We start from the raw sequence: 25,388 nt of genomic DNA, 5'->3' as shown, positions 1-25,388 counted from the left end.
AAGTCATGTATATGACTTTTAAGTATATGAAGGTAATAATAGAGAAATTAAAATGGTGCTGTGATTATTAGAAATTGGAGGCCAGGCGCGGTGGCTCAAGCCTGTAATCCCAGCACTTTGGGAGGCCGAGGCGGGTGGATCACGAGGTCAAGAGATCGAGACCATCCTGGTCAACATGGTGAAACCCCGTCTCTACTAAAAATACTAAAAATTAGCTGGGCATGGTGGCGGGTGCCTGTAATCCCAGCTACTCAGGAGGCTGAGGCAGGAGAATTGCCTGAACCCAGGAGGCGGAGGTTGCGGTGAGCCGAGATCGCGCCATTGCACTCCAGCCTGGGCAACAAGAGCGAAACTCCGTCTCAAAAAAAAAAAAAAAAAAAAAGAAATTGGAAAGGAGATTAATGGGAGGGTGAGTAGGAACAGGCTTAGCAGGGGATTATAGATTTTCCTTATTAAGCCATCTGTACTGTTTTCAAGCTGCTATGGTACCAATGTGTTCCCTCCAAAATTCAGGTGTTGCCAATGTTAGTATTTAGAGGGGGCCCTTTAGGAGGTGAGTAGGACATGAGGGTTGCTCCCTTGTGAATGATATTAGATAGTTTATAAAAGAGCTTGCTTGATGGAAGTTCAGTGTAGCTTTCCCTCTGCCATGTGAGGATGCTGCAAGAAAGTCATCACCAGACCCAGATGCTGGTGCCTTAATCTTGGACTTCCCTGCCTCCTGAACTATAAGAAATAAATTTCTTTATAAATGACCCCGTCTCAAGCATTCTGTTACAGCAGCACAGAATGAACTAAGACATAAGCCATCTATAGGTATTTTTCGAGAAACATTTAAAATAATAATGGTAGGTATCTTATGTTGGCAACTTTAATGCAAAGCACAGTTAAATATTTTGACTATTGGTTGAAGGCATATTCTTTATCATACTAAAAAATCACCCTTTGCCTAGTACTATAAAACACAATTTTCAAAGAAATCAGTTATCAGAAAAGATGCTTTTTGCTTTTTCATTTTTTTAGTATTATTATTTAGTGTTTCTTTTGGGAAGTGTAATATAGGTAATCATATATTGACAGTTTTCTTAAATCATCATTGTATTTCTGAGGTAAGTCATGCTTGATTATCATGCATGATCCTTTTAATAGGCTACTGAATTATATTTGGTAATATTTTATATAGAAGTTTTACATTTCTATTCTCAATGAGACGGGTCTAGAATGTCCTTTGATGTATTATATTTTTCAAGTGTTAGCATCAGGATTATTCTTTTCAAAAGCAACTGATGGCAAATTGTTTTTTATAATGCTCTGAAGAAGTTTACACATAATATGGTATTTATCTACTTACTGAAATGTTAAAAGACACAGCAGTAAAGCAGAAAAACGGCCTTAGACAAAGGCAATTTTGGAAAGAATTATCTTTTTATATTTTCTACTTCTCTTTGCTTCGATTTTGATCATTTAAATTTTCCTAGAACACTTTATTTCACTGAAATATTTAGTTGTTCATATATGCACTACTTTTACATAATTTGTAAAGGTCCTCTATAGCAGGTGTGAGAGACACTGCTATGAAGACCACAAAAATATGTTTTTCCTTTCTTCTACCAGCCAGGCACACGGCATCCCAGCTGTATTACATTTCCCAGTCCCCTGTGTTCTCACCAAATATCAGGTTCTTCCTAATGGGACGTGAGGAAAAGAAACGTGTCACTTCTAGAACTTTGGTCTTAAACATTTGTAATGTCCCTCCTTTCCTTCTCCTCCCATTGTCTGGAACACAAATTTTCAGAGATCTAATTTCTCCCAGGCAGATTTAAAAAAAAAAAAAAAAAAAAGATGCCTTTTACAATGGCAGAGCACCCACTAGCTTCACATGACTTTGTGGAGCAGTCTGCCCACCTACCCGGGACTGTCTTTCTGAATTGCAGGCCCCCAGAGATGATGACTTATTTTCTCTCTCCTAAACTGAATTAGCATTCTCATCATTATGTTTGCCAGGAATTGGTCTATTAATTTACATTTTTTTGTTTCATTAACATGTTTACTTCTTTTTAACAAATTAGCATTCTCCTGCCTTTTTAAGGTTTTTATTATTAATTTTCAAACATCTTAATTTAGTTGCTATTTTCTCCTTTTTTTTTTTTTTTTTTTTTTTTTTTTTCTCACTCTCTCGCCCAGGCTGGAGCGCAGTGGTGTGGTCTTGGCTCACTGCAACCTCTACCTCCTAGGTTCAAGTAATTCTCCTGTCTCAGTCTCTTAATTATCTGGGATTACAGGCGTCTGCCACCATACCCAGCTAATTTTTGTGTTTTTAGTAGAGACAGGGTTTCACCATGTTGGCTAGGCTGGTCTCAAACTCCTGACCTCAAATGATCCACCCTCATTAGCCTCCCAAAGTGCTGGGATTACAGGTGTGAGCCACCATGCCCAGCCTATTTTCCCCTCTTTTTAAAATCCAAAGAATATAAAACTACAAATTTGGTTCTGAATCTACTTTTGGTTGCATCTGCAAAGTTTGACATTGGTGTTCACAATTTTTCTCTTAAACTATCTAATGATTATAATTTATTTGCCAGTTATTGAATGCAATTGGCAACTAATATTATAGTTTAATTCAATGACTTACAAAAAAAATGAGAACACCAATAGCAACTTTGCAGATGTTATAAAAATATACTTTAATTCACAAATAGTTGGAGATTTTTTTTTTCTTTTTTTTTTTTTGAGGCTCTTGTTACCCAGGCTGGAGTGCAATGGCGCGATCTGGGCTCACCGCAACCTCCGCCTCCTGAGTTCAAGCAATTCTCCTGCCTCAGCCTCCTGAGTAGCGGAGATTACAGGCGCGCGCCACCATGCCCAGCTAATTTTTGTATTTTTAGTAGAGACGGGGTTTCACCATGTTGACCAGGATGGTCTCGATCTCTTGACCTCGTGATCCACCCGCCTCAGTCTCCCCAAGTGCTGGGATTATAGATGTGAGCCACCACACCTGGCCGCAGATTTTTAAAATTTGTTTTTTCTAGTTTTCCAAGTGTGGCCAGGTAAGATGTATTATACAATTTTTGTATTTATAAATTTATTGAACAATTTTTTGTGTTCTAAAAAATGATCATTATAGTTTCCCATGGATACTTAGTAAATATCCATATTCTCTGTCTACATTTTTATCTATTAGCTTAATATCTTCAGATTGTCTCTAATTTTTGTCCCCTACTCTTTCAAATATATATATAATGCCCACACTGTTGTTTGTCCATTTCTTCTTGTGCTTCTAACAATGTTTGCCTTACATACTTTAATTCTGCATTCATTAGCACAATGTTTATCTTTATTGTGGATTCTATCCTTTACTAAAAGTGACTTTCTTTTTCATGTTTAGTAATCACTGCCTTGAATCTATTTTGTCCAAAATTAATATTGCAAGCTCAGCTTTCCTTTTGTGTTTGCATAATAAATCATCTCCCATTCATTTATTTTTAAACTTTATGGCTACATTTTATTTAACCGTTTTACTTTTTAGTAGAAAAGTTTCTAAAATGCATCTAATGAGATGTCTTTTAAAATTAGAAAAAAACAAACTTTCTTTATCCTAAGCTTTAAAGGTATTAAAGTTAAGACAAACAATATTGTCTGCCTATGAAAAATGAAGAAGCTAGCTTATTATTCCTATTCTATGTCTCCCTCTTCCACTTCCCAATCCTTATTATAAACATCTGGTGTTTTAAACATACATTTTTGGTGGTGGTTGTTGTTGAGACGGAGACTTGCACTTTGGTCCTGGCTAGAGTGCAATGGCGTAATCTTGGCTCACTGCAGCCTCTGCCTTCCAGATTCACGAAATTCTCCTGCCTCAGCCTTCTGAGTAGCTGGATTACAGACTCACACCACCACACCTGGCTAATTTTTTGTATTTTTAGTAGAGGGAGGGTTTTACTATGTTGGCCAGACTGGACTCAAACTCCTGACCTCGGAATCTGCCCGCCTCAGCCTCCCAAAGTGCTAGAAATACAGGTGTGAGCCACCGTATCCAGCCTACATTTTTGTTTTTATTATCTCTTCTTCAGTAATAACTTCTGAACTTTACCTTCAGTTTTGTAACCATACTCTCAGCATCCAAAATAATAACTTCAATTTTATCTAATTTTTTTAATAACCTAACTTCACTATGCTTGAGTTTTAATTTTTATACATTTGTTAGTTGGACAGAAAGTATACAGATATTATTTTCTAAATCCTTATATATAGGCAAGTGTCTTTGATGATTCTCATCAAAACTCTAGTTAACTATTGTTGTCTAGTATTTAGTGTTACAGAGAAGTCTGATACCATCTTGATGTTTGTTCCTTGGGATATAATCTGTTTTTATCTTGTAAAGATTTGAAGGACATTTTCTTGATACCTATAATTCTCAAATGTTTCAATTCTATATTTAGGTACTGGTCTCTTTAAATTTCTTGCCTGGAATAATATGAACCTTTCCAATGTTCATACCTAGTTTCTTTTTTGTTGTAATGCTGGAAAGTTGGGGGGAAATCTTTTTAGTTAATAGGTGTAAAGAAAAGATCTGGTAAACCTCAAAAGGGTCATTTTTTGCAAATGTTATTAACAACTAGATAAACAGTTGCAATGTTATTGATGACTGGGGAAATGTGCTTAAGAATCTTGCCAGAAGGATTTTTACAGGTTATTGGTATCATGGGAAGCTAGTAAACTTGTAGAAATCATATTACATGTATATATCATGTGCCATAAAAATATTAATAAATTTGACTAAGTGACCCTTCTTTTGATACTATACAAATGTAAATTCTGAACTATGAGAAAAACAGTATACATAAAATATGTTCTCTGTAATCTATTTATAGTAAGAAATATTCAAAGCAACCAAAATTTCAGCAGTAATATTACACTTAAATAAATTGTAGTACATCTAAATGATGGAACATGATTCAATCACTAAAAATAATGGTTACAAATGGCATTATTTGAGAAATATGGGAATCTGTTTGTGATATGATGCCATGCGAAGCACACCAAATACAGAATTGAGTGTAACATGATTTTAATTATGCAAATGATAAAAGGTAATTTACAAAAGACTGTAGGTGAATACATAGTATTACCTTAGAGTCAGGCACCTGAGTAATTTTTTAAATAAAAATTTTATAAACTTTCTGGAATGTCTTATTTCTAACATAAATGAAAATTGTTTCCTCACACACACACACACACACACACACAGAGTTTTGTCAATAGCTAGAAAATATGACAATAGAAAATATGACAAATAGAAAAACCTATGAACTCTACTTCAGATTAACCTAATCCCTAAAATTTAAGGTTAAATAAAATGAAGATATTTCTAACTTTAAAATAATTCATTTCAATAAAATATGAAGCATTTTAATTTTTGGACTATTAAGAACAAGATTATCTATTTTTGAAAGTTAAGTACTAGAAAGAACCTAGAAATCATTTACATTATTCCTGGGCATTTGTTTGCACAGGGACACAAGTTTATTTTTAGCACCACATACTCTACCCTGGGCCACTTCATTTAGTCACCCACTCACAGTCTGGAGAACCAGCATCATTGACTGTGCTACTTTTTTTGGACTGTTTTTAAATCACAAAAATATTTTACATGTTATTTTCACAAAGTATCCACAGAATAGTATTAAATCCCTTAGGCTTCCAAAAGAGCAAGAGAGAGCCAGAAATAACATCAAAAACAAAAACCAAATAAACAACAACAAAAATTCCACAAAGAAGCAGACCTTGAGCATCTAAAAACATATAAAGAGCCAAAGAGTTAGTGTTCTAAATATTACAGTTGATATTTGCCATGCAGAAGAAAAAAGAGTGCTCTGATTGGCTGGTAATTTCTACAATATGTAAATTTTTCATATGGAAGCCATGAAGCATGGGAAGTCTGATAGGTAACAGAATAGAAGCAACCACTCTTGCTACATAAATGCTTTATGGGCAAGAGAAATGCAAAAGGACCCTGATGAAAACAACTATAATTTAATTAAAAGAATGAAAATATTTTAGGATGTGGCCTTTGATTTTCACTGTTAATTTTCAGAATAAGCAGCCATGCTTCATGGTGTAGAAACTGGGCTTCTTGCATTCTGTATTCAGCTTAATCAGAAAAGGTAGATGACAAGAAAAAGTGTAACATAAGTGATTTGTTTTGAGAAAAATGTCTCTGGGTGATATATTCACATTTGTACATGCATCCCAAATATTAGGTGCCTACAATGTGCCTGAGGCTAACATGTACTTATTCATTATCACACAAAATTCAGAATTTAGTGCAATTACCTCTCAAAATGATTTTTTAAATGATTTTAAAAAGTTAAATAGCACATAAAACTTTCTGTTGAAAAATGAAATATAACTGAGATATTTTAGCATTCACATTATATGTTCAGCTCTCAAGAAGCATTTAATGTCTTCGTACCAATTTCAGAGGTTGAGTAAATTGCTATCAGAGCAATAAATCAGCATTACGGCCACATGGTCAAACTCTAGGCGTATAGGTGAGCTTCTCCATTAAACACTCCCTATCATCAACACACAGGCAAATAACATTTAGCCAAATAATAAAATAACCTTAAACAGCATTTCAAAATATCATAGTGTAAAGAGAAACACAAGGAAAAGGTGTTAAGAATATTAACATTGCCTCTGATTTCAGAATTTGTAAAGCATTATCCATTCTGGTCATTCCCTACTTTCTCCTTGTTGATGTCAAAGATGGAAGCCTTTGTCTCTTTCCAATAAACAATTTGATTCATTGTAACAATCCCAGGGCTTCTACTTGTTTGAGAGTCTAGGTATACTTTAACTATTCTTCCTAGCACCCAGTAAGATAAACTGAATAATTATAGTCATCCCTTAGGAAAATTTTTTCCCCTCTGTGGTAAGAAGAATGGCCCCTCAGAGATATCCATTTCCTAATCCCCAGAGCCTGTGAATGTGGGGGCTTCTGGAAGCTTACGGCAGCCCTACTGATTCCTACAACTATAAGAAACCGAATTTTGCCAACAACCTAAATAAGCTTGAAAGTGAATTCTTCCTGGAGCCTCCAGATAAGAGTATTGCAGGCCCACACCTTTTTCAACCTTGTGAAACTTGGAGCAAAGGAAATCAACCCGGCAAACCCAGATTTCTGACCTACAGACTGGGAGACAATAAACTTGTTGTTTTAAGCTGCTAAATTTGTGATAACTTGCTATGGAAGCAATTGAAAACTAATATTCTCCCACTCTTGTTCCTGAATGACTATTTCATTTTGGATAATATTTTTCATGAGTCATCTAGAAACTAGGAAATTAAGGATCCTAAAAGGTTACTGTACTTGGCCTTTTGCAGAGTATGTACTTGCTAATTTCACCATTTTGATTAAATCAACTCTCCTTCTGATTAAAAATAAATCCCAGTTTTTCAAAGCTAAGTGTTGTGGTACCCTGGGTCTCATAGTTCTTTTAGTGGCTTTGAATTGTGCCCTGGGGGAGTCAGCTTTTTCCTTCCACAGTTAAGAGGGAAGCACAGGGAGGGGAAGAATGGCACACACTACATTTTTTCTTCAGCTGTTTTACCAGCCAGGACTCTAACTTTGTCTTCCTCTCATTCACAAAGGAATGGCTCTTTAATTATTGACAAGGTCCCACCAATTCCATCTAGACTGTAGTGAAGCCAGTTTCTATGGCAGGGAAAATATAAATACAACTGAAACCACAGTTTTAAGATTTACCATTCATATCAAAATTTGCTGATGGTCTCTATTTTGACCTTGTATTATAATTAGGATCTAGCTTGAACCCTTGTGCCAAAAAGAGGGTCCATTTCTTTCTTCTATTTGCTAGATTCCGACTCAGTTACCATCCAACTAGATCTGAATGCCTCAGAGACTAGAGCTCACTTTTTTTTTTTTTTTTTTGTGGATGTACTTTTACACAATAGGGCTCACATTAAAAAAAAAAAAAAAAAAAACTTTTATTTTAGATTCAGGAGTACATGTCCAGGTTTGTTATATAGGTAATTTCGTGTCACAGGGGTTTGTTGTACAAATTATTTCATTACTCAGGTACTAAGCCTAGCATGCAGTTGTTATTTTTTTCTGATCCTCTCCCTCCTTCCACCCTCCAACATCAACACCTCAGTGTCTATTGTTTCCCTCTCTGTGTCCTCATGTTTTCATCATTTAGCACCCACTTATAAGTGAGAACGTGTGGTATTAGGTTTTTGGCTCCTGCATTAGTTTGCTATGGCTAATGGTCTTCAGTAGCTCTAATTCTTAAGTTCTTTCCTCATATACTGAGGGAGTGTATTTACCACTGGACTTCCATTTCCACTGCTGAGTCTGCACCACCTGCAATTGAATTCCCTTGATTATTAATAGTTAGTGCAACTGCCTAGATCATCACTCTTTATTTATTTATTGCCATCTACTCCTGGTGCATAGTTTTTCCCACCTGTAAACCATTCCCACTGTTCATTTTACACCATCCTAATGGTGACTGCCTGCACATGCCTCTGCCTATTACCTGTACCTCCAAGGCAGTCTATAAGCCCTCCAAGGCAGATCTACTTCCTGCCAATGGTCTGCTGTGGGACCTCTCTCATCGGCTTACTCTGTCATCCTAGAATGGCCCTGTCTTAGAATCCAAAGCATACTTGTTCTGATTGCAAAAGCACAGCACTTCTATTTAAGAAGTTCTTTAAAACATCCTTGTCACAGAACAGATTACAATCATGAAGGTACAGCTTTGCATCAGTAGCATGAATCATTGTAATTTTGGTTTGTGTGTTGATTTTTCCAGGAAGAAGGTCATCATTACACACTCATCTTCTAAAAATATCACATCCCCTATACGTCAGTAAAAAGTTTACACAAAGGCACATTTCCTCTGAAATAACTTAAAATTTCTGGTTAAGCTTATTTAACAATTTGTTTTATTGTTTCACATTTTTCTTTTGAAATTTTTAAAATTAAACTCATAAGGGGCCGGGCGCAGTGGCTCAAGCCTGTAATCCCAGCACTTTGGGAGGCCGAGGCGGGTGGATCACAAGGTCGAGAGATCGAGACCAACCTGGTCAACATGGTGAAACCCTGTCTCTACTAAAAATACAAAAAAAATGAGCTGGGCATGGTGGCGCGTGCCTATAATCCCAGCTACTCAGGAGGCTGAGGCAGGAGAATTGCTTGAACCCAGGAGGCGGAGGTTGCGGTGAGCCGAGATTGCGCCATTGCACTCCAGCCTGGGTAACAAGAGTAAAACTCTGTCTCAAAAACAAAACAAAACCAAAAAAAAAACTCATAAGAAGAAATTTAAGGTTCAATTTTTTCTCCTTCACACGATTGTTAGCATAGATCTTTAACAGTATGCATCTAATGTAACAGATTCCAAAAAGTTAAGTTTTATCTAGAACAAATTGTTAAATATTAATATGCTTCATGAGAAATTTTAAGTTATTTCACTATATGACAGTATTTTAGGGTGATTCCATCACTAAGTAATACTTAAAGCTTCAAAATGTAATCACCTTATTTATCAAGTCTCATATTTCAAATGTTATTATAGATAAAAAGAGATCTTGAAAGTAATTTGAGGCTGGGTGTAGTGGCTCACTGGGAGGCCAAGGTGGACAGATCACGAGGTCAGGAGATTGAGACCATCCTGGCCAACACAGTGAAACCCCATCTCTACTAAAAATACATTTAAAAAAAAAAATTAGCTGGGTTTGGTGGTGCATGCCTGCAGTCCCAGCTACTCAGGAGGCTGAGGCAGGAGAATTGCTTGAACCCGGGAGGAGGAGGTGGCAGTGCTAGTCTGGCAACAGAGTAAGACTCTGATTCAAAAAAAAAAAAAAGAAATTTGAGCAGAAATACTGTTATTTAGTTTTAAAAGATGTTATTGTTTCCTTAAAGGCGGTGTAACAGGTGGCTTATAAAAGGTACAAAATTAAAATAATAAGATAAATGAAAATACCTTACATTGGTTCCTAAACTGGAAAAAGGAACTAAGTCACTGAACTGGCTTTCTAAATCTGTTTTTATTTTTTGGTTGTTGTTATTATAGAGTATAACTCTGTTTAATTCTGCTAGTGGGTATTAAACTATTTAATTGCTGCCACAAAGCAAAATAAAACAAAGCATTACTATATTTTGGCACATAAAAGCATACAGATTAAGGGATACCTAAAAAGGGTGCTTTTATTTCTGTGCAATGTTTTGTAGAGGAGATAATCTAAAAATGCCTTAGCAAAGATCCTACAGATAGTACCTATAAAAATACAGTTAATCAGACTAAAAACATGAGCAATTCAGCAAGTAACTGGAACTTTCTGTTAGAATAGAGAAAGTAAAAAAAAATCATTTTAGAGATTTGCTTTAAAAAAACAAAAACAAAACTCTCATGGGACAGTGGTTAAGACACCTTTGGTCAAATCATCTACCATTTTATTTTCTCTAACCTTCAACTACAGAGCTCTGTGGTAATTACTGATGTTCGGATATGAAATCTGTAAGTTATGCAGTCATCAGAGAAAGATGGTTAACTATAGTTTCAACACAAAGAGCTAATATGACTATTTTTAGAAACAAATTTGCCAAATCTTATATTACAAAGGAGTGCGTCCCACTAAAGCAGTTACACCGGGCTCTAGAGTCTGCTTGTATCCTATGGTATCATTTCTACATGGATTCCTCTTTTGAAACTATCTGCCTTCACATAGTGTAGCACATTCTTTTGGATATTCTCAAAATAATAAATCTTCATCCTGAAAGAGTTAGTTCACTTTTTTTTTTTTTTTCCGAGCTAGCTCAGATTTTATTTTGGAACAACAACAACAAAAAAGGAACTGAATTGCTTTGCAGCTGGAGGCATGGGAAAGGGGGTCCCCAAGCAGTGAACTCCAATGGGTGGGTTGAGGGCTAGGGCTGAGCTTCGGGTGGGCCTCCTGTTCCCTGTGCTCCCCTGCATAGGGACCACCCTCCCGGGCTCTGCCGCAGCATCAGGGAGGGGCAGGCTGGGAGGGGCTGTTGCAGCTCTTCACTTGGGCAGGACACCAGCCTCCCATCACAGGTCTCAATCTTCACAGCCACGGCCTTGGTGGAGCTGGTGCGGCTGAAGGAGCTGGGGCCCCCGCCAGAGCCGCAGCTGGAGCCCAGGCGGTAGCTGAGGCCGGGGCTTGTGAGGCCCCCATAGGTAGAGCTCAGACCACCCGCAGAGCCGCTCGTGGTCTTTGTATGGATACTCATGTTCTGCCTCCCATACTCCAGCTGGCTCTCCTCACCATCTAGTAGCTTGCGGTAGGTGGCGATCTCTATGTCCCGGGCCAGTTTGACGTTCATCAGCTCCTGGTACTCACGCAGCCTCCGTGCCATATCCTGTTTGGCCCGCTGCAGGGCAGCCTCCAGCTCCTTCTGCTTGGCACGAGCATCCCTGAGTGCCAGATCCTGGCGCTGCTCAGCATCTGCAATGGAGGCCTCCAGGGAAGCCCTCTGGCCTTTGAGACCCTCAATCTCAGCCTGGAGCCGACTGATGTTTCGGTTCATCTCGGAGATCTCGGTCTTAGTACGCTGCAGGTCACCCCCGTGCTTCCCAGCCGGCGTCTGCAGCTCCTCATACTTGGTCTGGTACATGCTCTCTGCCTCAGCCGGGCTGCGGTTGGCGATCTCCTCGTACTGCGCCTTGACCTCACTGAGGATGCCGCCCATGTCCAGGGAGCGGCTGTTGTCCATGGACAGCATCACAGACCTGTCCGAGATCGGGGACTGCAGCTCCCGGATCTCCTCTTCATACACTGCCTAAGGAAGCTGATCTTGTCAGTCAGTCCTTCCAGGCGAGACTCCAGCTCTGCCTTGTTCATGTAAGCTTCATCCACATCCTTCTTGATGAGGACAAATTCATCCTCCAACTCTGTAAGCTTATTGATCTCATTCTCATACTTGTTCTTGAAGTCCTCCACCAGCCCCTGCATGTTGCCAAGCTCCGCCTCCAGCTTCGGCTTCTCCTGGCCCAGAGTCTCCAACCGCTGCCTCAGGTTGCTGATGTAGCTCTCGAACACATTGTCCATGTTATTCCAAGCTGTTTTCTGTTGCTGCAGGAGGCTCCACTTGGTCTCCAGCATCTTGTTCTGCTTCTCCAGGAACCACACCTTGTTGATGAAGGAGGCAAACTTATCGTTGAGGGTCTTGATCTGCTCCTTCTCCTGGGTACCCATGGCCTGGATGTTGGGGTCCACACTTCCAGGTTAAGGGGGCTCAGCAGGCTCTGGTTGACAGTGACGGCGGTGATGCCTCCCATTGCCATGCCCATGTCTATGCCGCTGGCCCCAGGATAGCCTGCACCCAGGCCACCCTGGAAGCTACTGCCCACTCGGGAGAAGCTTGAGAAGCTGATGAGGGCACAGGGCCCACTCATGTAGGAGCAGCTGCTGAAGGCCCGGGTGCCAGAGGTGGACACCTTGTAAAACTTCTGGGTCACCCTGATGGACATGGTGGAGGCAGGCGTGGAGGTAGGTGGGCTGAACTAGGGAGAGATACCAGAAGAAGCAGAGAAACTGCTTCTTCGAGTTAGTTTTCTTTTATGGAAGCTGATGAAATTCATTTAGTATAATGTTATGAAATACTGAGTAATAAGGTTGGATAAAATATTTTGAAGTAAAAAATTTAAATATGACAGTTGTTCATATAAAATGGCTTTGAATTTAATTGTAAAAATTTGAGGTTTAAAAAATGATATCATTGAGATGTTTTAGGTTTTTATGTATTTTTAAATCAACCTTTTGAATTCATTATTTTCATTCATTAATGCAAGTTTTTTAATCCAACAAATATTTGCACCTATTAGAGATGTGACATTGTGCTGAGCAGACCTTGTTCTTGTTCTCAGGAGCCAGAGGTGTAAAAGACAATAACATATATATTTACCAGTGTGCTAAAAATTAGAAAAGGGAAGGGTAAGATATCCTTTAGAGGGTTACAAAAGGTTTCCTCAAAGTAGCAAGTATGCTTTAGGCTGAGACCTGAAGAACTGGTCATAAGGAGGCCAAAAAAAAAAAAAAAAAAAAAAAAAGAAAGAAAGAAAGAAAAAGTAAGGCAACAGAATTAAAAGTATTACAAATTAAAAGAATTAAAAAGTAAAGAGGGTAGGGTGAAGAGGAGAGTGAACACAAGATATATTAAGAAAACTCAATGTGGCTGAATCACAGTGTGATATCAATATGTAGTCTGAGATGATTTTATCATAGGATCACTATGAAGTTATCAAATAGTTTTGAGAAAGTAAGCACATGATCATCAGATGTTCTATTTTAAATAGATAACTAGTAGCTTTTTGAGAAAATGAAATAGACGAGAGATAAGGCAAGAGAAGATGCCTTCTGGGGTAGCATAGGTGAAAGGTGGAGGAACCTGGGCAGTAGTGGAGAAGAAATGCAGATGGACTCAAAATGAATTTCAAAGTATAAACTGCCAGGAATTGATGAAGGCCAATCAAAAGGGGGTTAGGAAGCAGGATGTATCATGGATGGCTTCCGGATTTCTGACACAAGCACTGCAATGGTGCAATGAAACACAGGTAATACAGGATATGCATCAAGTTTGAGAGATGGAGTGAAAGACAAACACGGGAAAAGCATAAGGTCAATTTAGAATATGTAAAACATTCAGCAAGAATATCAACTAATAACCATTTTTAGAGGGTATTTTCAGAACATTTCATACCCCCAGCTTGTTTAATAGCTTTACTGGCTTTGTATGTTAAATTAATGTGTTCTAATAAGAAAACATGGACACAGGGAGGGGAACAGCACACACTGGGGCCTGTCGGTGGATGGGGGGCAAAGGGAGGGAGAGCATTGGGATAAATACATAATGCATGCAGGGCTTCAAACATAGATGATGGGTTGATAGGTGCAGCAAACCACCATGGCACATGTATACCTATGTAACAAATGCATGTTCTGCACATGTATCCCAGAACTTAAAGTAAAAAAATAAATATATAAATAAAATCATGTGTTCTAATTTAAGTCTCTCTTTTATATATTTTTTCTGTATTACAGAAAAAGCAACTGACCACTATCTTAGGTATGTAAATATAGCATAATCATTAGTAAACTATGAATAAGGATATATGATTTCTGTAACTCTTACATAAATTCTACCATGGTACCTGCCATATTACATAAAGTTTTTGTTTTCGGTCTGAAAATAACACTAAAGGGACAAGACTGCTTTCTTCCTTTGTATATGTGATGCTTAGCAGTGCCTGGCATAAGATTAGCAGAAGCTGGCTGAACTTAATATATTATGGTGATACATTTTGTTTCTGGCTAAAATAAATGGTATGTCATTTATAGAATTAATAAATATCTTAAATCTAAAGTAGCTTGTGCTATTTTATGTCAAGTAAGTACATCAAGTTCTTAAAAGACAAAGTGACAGAAGTCAGTGTAGTTGATACTTGCTTCACTGTTTTCTAAACAGGCTTGCATAGTTTGAAAGGACATTAAAGTAGAATAAATTATACAACCTTTATGTTAGCATTCACTGTTAAGTGATGAACATGGATCAATGGTGCCATTAAATATGAAATGTCAACTGTTTTTAGTATCATTTCATCTGAATAGTAATTTGACTACTGTAAGATGCCCACATAATTCATTTTCAAGATCAAGTTCTAATAGATGGTTGCCAATCACATACATCCATTAAGTTAACATGGTTTTAAACACCGTTTTGAAAATGGAGCCATAAAATAATCATTTCTTTCATTGTGAAACCACTACAGATGAGTATTCAACTAGATAAGATTAGATGCACTGTTTAACAAAATAAAATTTAAGGCAAAAGGCATTAGTAGATACAAAGAAGGTCTTTACTCAATAATCAAAGGAACAATTTACAAACAAGTTATAGCAATCTTTAATGCATACAGCAATATAACTTCAAAATTCATCAAGCAAAACTGACAAAATTACAAAGAGAAATGAACAAATCAATAATCACAGTGAGAGACTAAGAGACCTTCTAGAAACTAATTTATTAAATAGATTAAAACTCAGATTTGCCCACAATTAATAAGCTTCATTTAATGGAGACTTATAAAACCCTGTACTCATAAATTAAAAATGCACATTCTTTTCTTTTCTTTTCCTTTTTTTACATGTTAATATAAAATTTTATTTTTCCAAGGACCCAGGCTCAGGACTTTTATGTCTCGACTTTTTTTTTAAATTGCATTTTAGGTTTTGGGGTACATGTGAAGAACATGCAAGATTATTGCATAGGTACACACGTGGCATTGTGATTTGCTGCCTTCCTCCCCTTCACCTATAACTGGCATTTCTCTCCATGCTGTCTCTCCCCAACTCCCCACTGCCCATTGTCCCTCCGCTATTTCCCCCCAACAGACCCCAGTGTGTAGTGCTCCCCTCCCTGTGTCCATGTGTTCTCATTGTTCAACACCCCCTATGAGTGAGAACATGCAGTGTTTGATTTTCTGCTCTTGTGTTAGTTTGCTGAGAATGATGGTTTCCAGGTTCACCCATGTCCCTACAAAGGACATGAACTCATTGTTTATAATGGCTGCAGAATATTCCATGGTGTATATGTGCCACATTTTCCCTGTCCAGTCTATCATTGATGGGCATTTGGGTTGGTTCCAGGTCTTTGCTATTGTAAACAGTGCTGCAATGAACATTTGTGTGCATGTGTCCTCATAGTAGAAGGATTATAATCCTTTGGATATATACCCAGTAATGGGATTGCTGGGTCAAATGGAATTTCTATTTCTAGGTCCTTGAGGAATCGCCACACTGTCTTCCACAATGGTTGAACTAATTTACACTCCCACCAACAGTATAAAAGTGTTCCTATTTCTCCACATCCTCTCAAGCATCTGTTGTCTCCAGATTTTTTAATGATCACCATTCTAACTGGTGTGAGATGATATCTCAATGTAGTTTTGATTTGCATTTCTCTGATGACCAGTGATGATGGGCATTTTTTCATATGTTTGTTGGCCTCATGTATGTCTTCTTTTGTAAAGTATCTGTTCATACCCTTTGCCCACTTTTGAATGGGCTTGTTTTTTTCTTGTAAATCTGTTTTAGTTCTTTGTAAATTCTGGATATCAGCCCTTTGTCAGATGGGTAGATTGCAAAAATTTTTTCCCATTCTGTTGGTTGCCGATTCACTGTAATGACTGTTTCTTTTGCCGTGAAGAAGCTGTGGAGTTTGATTAGGTCCCATTTGTCTATTTTGGCTTTTGTTGCCAATGCTTTTCTGGTATTTTGGTCATGAAGTCCTTGGCTACGCCTATGTCCTGAATGGTTTTGCCTAGATTTTCTTCTAGGGCTTTTATGGTGTTAGGTCTTATGTTTAAGTATTTAATCCATCTGGAGTTAATTTTAGTGGGTAAGGTGTCAGGAAGGGGTCCAGTTTCCGCTTTCTGCACATGGCTAGCCAGTTTTCCCAACACCATTTATTAAACAGTGAATCCTTTCTCCATTGCTTGTTTTTATCAGGTTTGTCAAAGATCAGATGGTTGTAGATATGTTGTGTTGCCTCCGAGGCCTCTGTTCTGTTCCATTGGTCTATATCTCTGTTTTGGTACCAGTACCATGCTGTTTTGATTACTGTAGCCTTGTAGTATAGTTTGAAGTCTGGTAGTGTGATGCCTCCCGCTTTGTTCTTTTTGCTTAGAATTGACTTGGCTATGCGGGCTCTCTTTTGGTTCCATATGAAATTTAAGGTGTTTTTTTCCAGTTCTGTGAAGAAGGTCACTGGTAGGTTGATGGGGATAGCATCGAATCTGTAAATTACTTTGGGCAGTATGGCCATTTTCACGATATTTATTCTTCTTAACCATGAACATGGAATGTTTCTTTATCTGTTTGTGTCCTCTCTTATTTTGTTGAGCAGTGGCTTGTAGTTCTCCTTGAAGAGGTCCATTACATTCCTTGTTAGTTATATTCCTAGGTATTTTATTCTCTTTGTGGCAATTGTGAATGGCAGTTCGTTCTTGATTAGGCTCTCTTTAAGTCTGTTATTAGTGTATAGGAATGCTTGTGATTTTTGCACATTGATTTTGTATCCTGAAACTTTGCTGAAGTTGCTTATCAGTTTCAGGAGACTTTGGGCTGAGACAATGGGGTCTTCTAGATATACAATCATGTCATCTGCAAATAGAGACAATTTGACTTCCTCCTTTCCTATTTGAATACCCTTCATTTCTTTTTCTTGCCTGACTGATCTGGCTAGAACTTCCAGTACTATATTGAATAGGAGTGGTGAGAGAGGGCATCCTTGTCTAGTGCCAGATTTCAAAGGGAATGCTTCCAGTTTTTGTCCATTCAGTATGATATTGGCTGTTGGTTTGCCGTAAATAGCTTTTATTATTTTGAGATTAGTTCCATCAATACCTAGTTTATTGAGGGTTTTTAGCATAAAGGGCTGTTGAATTTTGTCAAAGGCCTTCTCTGCATCAATTGAGATAATCGTGGTTTTTGTCTTTGGTTCTGTTTATGTGGTGAATTAGGTTTATAGACTTGTGTATGCTGAACCAGCCTTGTATCCCCGGGATGAAGCCTACTTGTTCATGGTGGATAAGCTTTTTGATGTGCTGTTGCAATCGGCTTGCCAGTATTTTACTAAAGATTTTTGTATCTATGTTCATCATGGACATTGGCCTGAAGTTTTCTTTTCTTGTTGAGTCTCTGCTGGGTTTAGTATCAGGATGATGTTGGTCTCATAAAATGATTTGGGAAGGATTCCCTCTTTTTGGATTATTTGGAATAGTTTCAGAAGGAATGGTATCAGCTCCTCTTCGTATGTCTGGTAGAATTCAGCTGTGAACCCGTCTGGACCTGGGCTTTTTTTTGGGTGGTAGGCTCTTAATTGCTGCCTCAACTTCAGACCTTGTTATGCGTCTGTTCAGGGTTTTGGCTTCTTCCTGGTTTAGGCTTGGGAGGAGGCAAGTGTCCAGGAATTTATCCATTTCTTCCAGGTTTGCTAGTTTATGTGCATAGAATTGTTTGTAGTAATCCCTGATGATGGTTTGAATTTTTGTGGAATCTGTGGTGATATCCCCTTTATCATTTTTTATTGCATCTATTTGGTTATTCTCTCTTTTCTTTTTTATTAATCTGGCTAGTGGTCTATTTTGTTGATCTTTTGAAAAACCAGCTCCTGGATTTATTGATTTTTTTGAAGGGTTTTTTTTTGTCTCTATCTCCTTCAGTTCTGCTCTGACCTTAGCTATTTCTTGTCTTCTGCTAGGTTTTGAGTTTTTTTTTTATCTTGCTCCTCTAGCTCTTTCAGTTTTGACGATAGGGTGTCAATTTTCGATCTCTCCTTGCTTCTCATGTGGACACTTATTGTTATATATTTTCCTCTAGAGACTGCTTTAAATGTGTCCCAGAGATTCTGATATGTTGTGTCTTCATTCTTGTTGGTTTTGAAGAACATCTTTATTTCTGCCTTCATTTCATTGTTTACCCAGTCAACATTCAAGAGCAAGTTGTTCAGTTTCCATGAAGTTGTGCGGTTCTGAGTTAGTTTTTGAATTCTGAGTTCTAACTTGATTGCACTGTGGTCTTAGAGACTGTTATGATTTCCAATCTTTTGCATTTGCTGAGCAGTGATTTATTTCCAATTACGTGGTCAATTTTAGAGTAGGTGTGATGTGGTACTGAGAAGAATGTATATTCTGTGGATTTGGGGTGGACGGTTCTGTAAATGTCTATTAGGTTTGCTTGGTCCAGGTCTGAGTTCAAGTCCTGGATATCCTTGTTAATTTTCTGTCTGGTTGATCTGTCTAATATTGACAATGGGGTGTTAAAGTCTTCCACTATTATTGTGTGGAAGTCTAAGTCTCTTTGTAAGTCATTAAGAACTTGCCTTACGTATCTGGGTGCTCCTGTATTGGGTGTGTAAATATTTAGGATCATTAACTCTTCTTGTTGCATTGATCCTTTTACCATTATGTAATGTCCTTCTTTGTCTCTTTTGATCTTTGTTGCTTTAAAGTCTATTTTATCAGAGATGAGAATTGCAACTCCTGCTTTTTTTTTTTTTTTTTTTTGCTCTCCATTTGCTTGGTAAATCTTCCTCCATCCCTTTATTTTGAGCCTTTGTGTATCCTTGCATGTGAGATGGGTTTCCTGGATACAGCATACCGATGGGTTTTGGCTTTTTATCCAATTTGCCAGTCTGTGTCTTTTGATTGGGGCATTTAGTCTCTTTACATTTAGGGTTAATATTGTCATGTGTGAATTTGATACTGCCATTTTAGTGCTAGCTGGCTGTTTTGCCCATTAGTTAATACAGATTCTTTACTGTGTTGATGCTCTTTACCATTTGGCATGTTTTTGGAGTGGCTGGTACTGGTTGTTCCTTTCTATGTGTAGAGCCTCTTTCAGGAGCTCTTGTAAATCAGGCCTGGTGGTGACGAAATCTCTAAGTACTTGCTTGTTCACAAAGGATTTTATTTTTCCTTCACTCATGAAGCTTAGTTTGGCTGGATAGAATTCTGGGTTGAAAGTTCTTTTCTTTAAGGATGTTGAATATTGGCCCCAACTCTCTTCCGGCTTGTAGGGTTTCTGCTGAGAGATCTGCTGTGAGTCTGATGGGCTTCCCTTTGTGGGTAACCCAGCCTTTCTCTCTGGCTGCCCTTAGCATTTTCTCCATTTCAACCCTGTTGAATCTGATGACTATGTGCCTTGGGGTTGCTCTTCGTGAGGAATACCTAAAAATATGGAACGCTTCACGAATTTGCGTGTCATCCTTGCGCAGGGGCCATGCTAATCTCTGTATCATTCCAATTTTAGTATATGTGCTGCCGAAGCGAGCACAATACACATTCTTTTCAAGCATTCTTTTAACCTTAGACTTGGCAAATGCCAAGTCAAGTGGAGTAGAATGTAAAATATTATTCCTAAGTTTTTGGTAATACCAAAAAGGAAGGAAATTATTATTTAACACTACTGATTATTTAAAATCAATCAGATGATGGCCTTTCTGACTCCTTAAATTGTATTAAAGTGGAAAGTAAAGAGAAATATCTCTGAAGGTAATAAACAACATTCTGCTTGGAGGCGAAGTTATAAGCTGCAGTACATTTCATTGCCTTGGTAAAAATATTATATATTTTTTATATGTTTGTGAGAAACTTGCGTATTTATGCCTAAGCAGAGGCATTGCCACCTATCCTCCACATACTAACTCCTTGATGCAGCTCAGATAAATTAAGCTGGTCATGAGGGCAGGCTCAACTCTCTTCGTATTACCCAGGAGACCAGTGCTCTACCAAAGGCATAGATAGGTCAGAACACAGGTTATTATTAATGGTAAAGAATTCACAGAAAGGAGAAAACGACCAAACACTGGTTTAATTTCATGGAAGGCAGCCTTGGTTAAGCCACATCTTGAAGAAAAGTTAAAGTGATGGAAAGAAATAAAAAACAATTCATATTAGAAGAAAACCATAGATATGCATAAAAAAAAGCAATGATTTTGGAACTACAGAAGAAAACTGTTCTCTCCTTGGTAATTTAAGGACAATAGAGTTGGATTCATGATATGAGGCCAATTATTTGGAATTCTTTAATACTATGACACACTTGAGTCAATAAGTGATAGAGAATTATTACATGTTTCTAAGACATGAATCAACTCAATAACATGATGATAGTGGTATTTCTCTGGCAGTAAAAATAAGAGGAATAGGGAAAACTGAAAGTAGAGACACAAGCATTTAAAATGATGCTGACTGCCAGGAAGAAATGTAGACAGTAGAGATATCAATGCAGAGAAATGAACACAAACAGAAAAGAAGGTAAGAGAAATAATCAAGCCGGTTTCAGACAATATAGCATCATGGTTTTAAAAAAAACACAGAGGAAAAACCAGGATCCTGTGTGACACTAGTCAGTTACTGAAGCTCTGCAATGGTTCCTTCCTCAGATAATGTGTATGTTAATAGCACCTGCCTTAAAGAATTGCTGGGGGATTAAACGACTTAATACAGATACAGCAATCAGAACAATGTCTGCCACAAAGAAAGGTATCAATAAACATTGGCTATTATTTTCTTTATTTCACTGAATTTGAGTTGATACATAATTAGAGGTATTTGAGAGACCAGTGATACAACTGAAACACGGATGAAAAGACATGGATGGATAAATATCTTTGGTATTTTTGCATCCTTGCCCACTGTCACTGTCATAATCAAGTTTTGTCATCATCTTGTTGATGATTGTTACAACAACCCCATTTGGTTTATTCCTGTTTCTTCTCCCTCAGGTCTATATTTTAGCCTGCTAATAGTTACCTTTTCATAGGCACAAATGTATTCAAATCACAAGTGAGAACTTTAAAATCAATGAAGGTACCTGACTTCCTATAGGAGAAAATACAAACAATTCAGAATAGTGCAGTGTACACATTAGAAGCTTTTGAGTGTTTTTCTCTCTTTTGAGTCAATAAAGTTCTCAAGTGAAAGAGCTGTGCCTTACTAATCCTGGAATCTCTTGTGCCTAGGTGCACAGTAGCTGTTAACAGATGCATTCACTGAAAGCTGTATAAACAGACAGACTCATAATTTATGGTGCCAAACACTGGCAAAAAGTAGGTTTTCAAAAAAGAATCTTGAGCACATAAACCAAAAAAGGTTTAGAAGTCAAGAAAGAACATAATTTCAGGCTGGGCGTGGTGGCTTATGTCTGTAATCCCAGCAATTTGGGAGGCCCAGGCGGGAGGACTATTTGCATCCAGAAGTTCAGCCTCAGCAATATAATAAGACCCTATTTCTACAAAACAAAAACAAAAAGAAAACAAAACAAAAATTAGCTAGGCATGATGGTGCATGCCTATAGTCCCAGCTGCTAGGAAGGCTGGGGTGGGAGAATAATTTGAGTCCAGGAGGTCAAGACTGAAGTGAGTCATGTCTACACCACTGCGCTCAGCCTGAGTGGCAGAGTGAGACCCCATTTCAAAAAAAATTTAAAAAAGAAGATAATTTCTTCAGAAGATTACAAATCTTGAACAGATACACTGATAAAAAATTTTAGAAGAACGGCTGGGCACGGTGGCTCATACGTATAATCCCAGCACTTTGGGAGGCTGAGGTGGGCAGATCACGAGGTCAGGAGTTAAAGACCAGCCTGGCCAACTTGGTGAAACCCTGTCTCTACTAAAAGTACAAAAATGAGCCAGGCATGGTGACGTACACCTGTAATCCTAGCTACCCGGGAGGCTGAAGCAGGAGAGTTGCTCCTGGGACCTGGGAGGTGGAGGTTGCAGTGAGCCAAGATCATGCCACTGCACTCCAGTCTGGGCTACAGAGCAAGATTCCATCTAAAAAAAAAAAATTTTAGGAGAGAAAAGATACTGAATTTCAGTTAAACTAAAAAAAAATTAATTGTGGACTTATATACCAGACACTGGCAGAACATAAATAAGTAAGACACGATTACAGTCCTAAAGGAATTAATATAATCTAGAGTGGGAACTGTATACAAACTATTAAGAAGAGAGATTTACAAGAAGCCCATCCTGGAAGTTTTAGGAATATTTCTTGGAAATTATTATTCCAGAGCTTAGTGTTAATCAGGCAAAAATAGAATGCTTATGGTGAGGTTTCAGTGTGGAAGCTAGATTCCAATAAGTGAAGAATAAAGTAGGTTGCAAAGAAACAGAGGAAATGGCTACAGACTATTTATTTTAAAATGCTAGATAAGAAAGACAGCAAAGAAATCAAAAGGTATACTTAAAATGAACAAGACAGTAAAGTGGAGGTTTTGTCTAAATATGGAAAGAGTGCAAGAGAAAGATAAATCAGGAGATCAGGGTTCCTAAGAAACATGAAATTCTGAGCATAGTGCAAGAGGTATGTTAGGAAAGGAAGAGGGCATCACTTCTGAGACAGCAAGGAGGATGAAATCATCATCACCTCCTGGAGAAGAAAGCAGACATGAGTTGAGGTGAAAGCAGCACATCATGCATCTCATTCCCAATGTTCTCAGTTTTCTCTGTCAAAAGAGATATGAAGTTATCAGCTGCTACTGAGAGGAAATGAAATAGAGAGCATTTGGAAAGAAGAAATTTGAAACAGATGCTATGAAAATTTATCTACTGATGAGTGAAGAGCAGTACTGTCAAGGCATGTACAGAGCCAAGTTTATGTTGGAAATGTACACCTAAAAGGAAAAAGTTTATTTGATGAAAAAATGTTTCTTAGTATAGAGGAAGAAGTAACAATAGATTAAAAGTACAGATGTGAAAATTAATACTTTATATAATACTATTTTATACAGTAATATTCATTAATTTTTGTTTTAAAACTACTATCTTCAAACTACAAAACCTAGTCACTGATTAATCAATGTATCTACAGTGCATCTACACTGTAGATACTATAATGTAGATATCTACACTGTAAATACCTACACCGTAGATACTACACTGTAGATATCTACACTGTAGATACTACAATGTATCTACACAGTCCACATCAGCCACAATGTTCTAAGTCTGAACTTTGTTTTCAAGGAAAGTAATATTGCAGATATTTAACTTGTAGAGCAATCACTAAAAATATTGAAGAAGTATACCTAACAGTACAGAGAAAATGAAATAGTAAAAATTAATACTAAAATAGAAAGACAAAGATTAGACAGTATAAGTGGAAAACAAAATGAAAGGCAATCCAAAAATAAAGATTTTTAATTAAATATAAGTGGTCTAAACACTGCAATAAAAAGTATAGATTTTTAGAGTGGATTACAAAACCAAATCCAACATATGCTGCTCCAAGAAACACACTTCATGTATAAAAACAAATACAAATTAAAGTTAATGGCATAGAAAATAATATTCCTGCAAATATTATCATTAAGAAGACAGAGTACCTATATAAATATCAGATAAATTAGACTTCACGACAAGGAATAACAGAAAAAAATAAAGACAGTTTTATAATAAGAAGAGAGTGAACAGATCAAAATGACAAAACAATACTAGACATTTCATATCTAACTAATAAGGTTTAAAGTATATGAAACAAAGATTATCAGACTTGAAAAAGAAATAGGTTTGCAATTATAGATAGAGATTTTAACATTTATCTCCAACAACTGATAGAGGTAGACAGAAAATTAGTAAGAATATAAAATACTAGAACCAATCTATACATCAACTAGATCTAGCTGAATTGACAAAATACTAGACTCATAAATAGCAGAATACACATTCTTTTCAGTGTGCATCCTTGAAGCATTCACCAAAATAGACCATATGCTGTGCCATAAAACAAGTCTCAATTTTAAAATACAATATACAGAGGATGTTATGTGACCATAATAAAATTAAACTAGTAATAAAAAAATCCAATGTACCCAAAAAATCTCTAATCATTTGGAATTAAAAAATACTTTTCTAAATAACATATAGGTAGAAGACAAAATTGCATGGGAAATTTTAAAAAATTGTAATGAGTAATAATGAAAATACATCAAAATTTGTGGAGTAAAGCTAAATAGTGGCAGAAGTATTACTCTGACAGTAAAACCAGAAAAGGAAATATAAGAAAATACAGAAAAATTTATTAAAATATAAGAAAAACATCCCTCATAAATGTAGACACAAGTATCTTTAACAAAATATGAATTTAGAATCCAACAACATATATTTAATAAGAAGTATAGCAGGGTTCTGGTATGCCATGTAAGAACTTGGAAGTCACTATCCTGACCTACTAAAAAGTAAAAAGCTGAACAAACTGAAAACCCAAAAACCCTATCTTCTATCCAGAGGACAGATGAGGTCACAAGGCAAACCACTGCCCCAAAAACTGGGGAGACAAACAGGCAGATACAGAGAGGCAATTTACCTGAGCAAAACTCCCCTGGAACTAGTGTTAGGTTAGGAAAACCTTAACTGTAACTGATTAACAACTGGAGGTTCATTGAAGACAAATCTGAGAGTCAATACCCTAGGGTAACTCAGTCATAGGTGATCTCTAAATGTTTGTGTTTTGTCTCTGGGGCTTGACAGGGTTCTCACAGTAAATACTGGAGAGCACTCTCCTTGCTTCTGGCAAGGGGAAAGGAAAAAGAATCATTGTGAAAGACTCTAGAACACTCTGTTCTTAACAAAGCCTGCCCTCAAGAGAAACTAACCAAAGCCTTACCTGCTATGGTTTTATCAGAGCCTAACTGCCTAAAGTAACAAAAATACTCAAATCCAGCCCACTCTAGACAATCTTTCCCACCTATGGAGCGGCGTCAGGCCAACTGAGAAGCACTTTTGAATTTCACAGTCCACAGGCACAGGCTCACTAAAACATCGAGTCCTAATC

General features: G+C 37.4%; 1 protein-coding gene, 1 non-coding gene and 1 pseudogene across 9 annotated transcripts in view; all 3 read right to left on the bottom strand.

Moving 5' to 3' along the window:
* SSBP2 (single stranded DNA binding protein 2) overlaps positions 1–25,388 on the bottom strand; it is a 342,830-nt gene that overhangs the window by 104,780 nt on the left and 212,662 nt on the right. The gene's annotated exons all lie outside the window — the stretch shown is intronic.
* Positions 2,131–24,413, bottom strand: LOC141580894 (keratin, type II cytoskeletal 8 pseudogene; annotated as a pseudogene).
* On the bottom strand, positions 19,778–19,881 carry LOC120365615 (U6 spliceosomal RNA). Its single transcript, XR_005580510.1, has one exon. It is a non-coding gene; the product is annotated as a U6 spliceosomal RNA (small nuclear RNA).

This window comes from Saimiri boliviensis, chromosome 1, assembly GCF_048565385.1.
Source record: "Saimiri boliviensis isolate mSaiBol1 chromosome 1, mSaiBol1.pri, whole genome shotgun sequence".
NCBI lineage: Eukaryota > Metazoa > Chordata > Mammalia > Primates > Cebidae > Saimiri > Saimiri boliviensis.
Note: the sequence above shows the minus strand (reverse complement) of the source record. Positions and strands in the feature narration are given on the sequence as shown.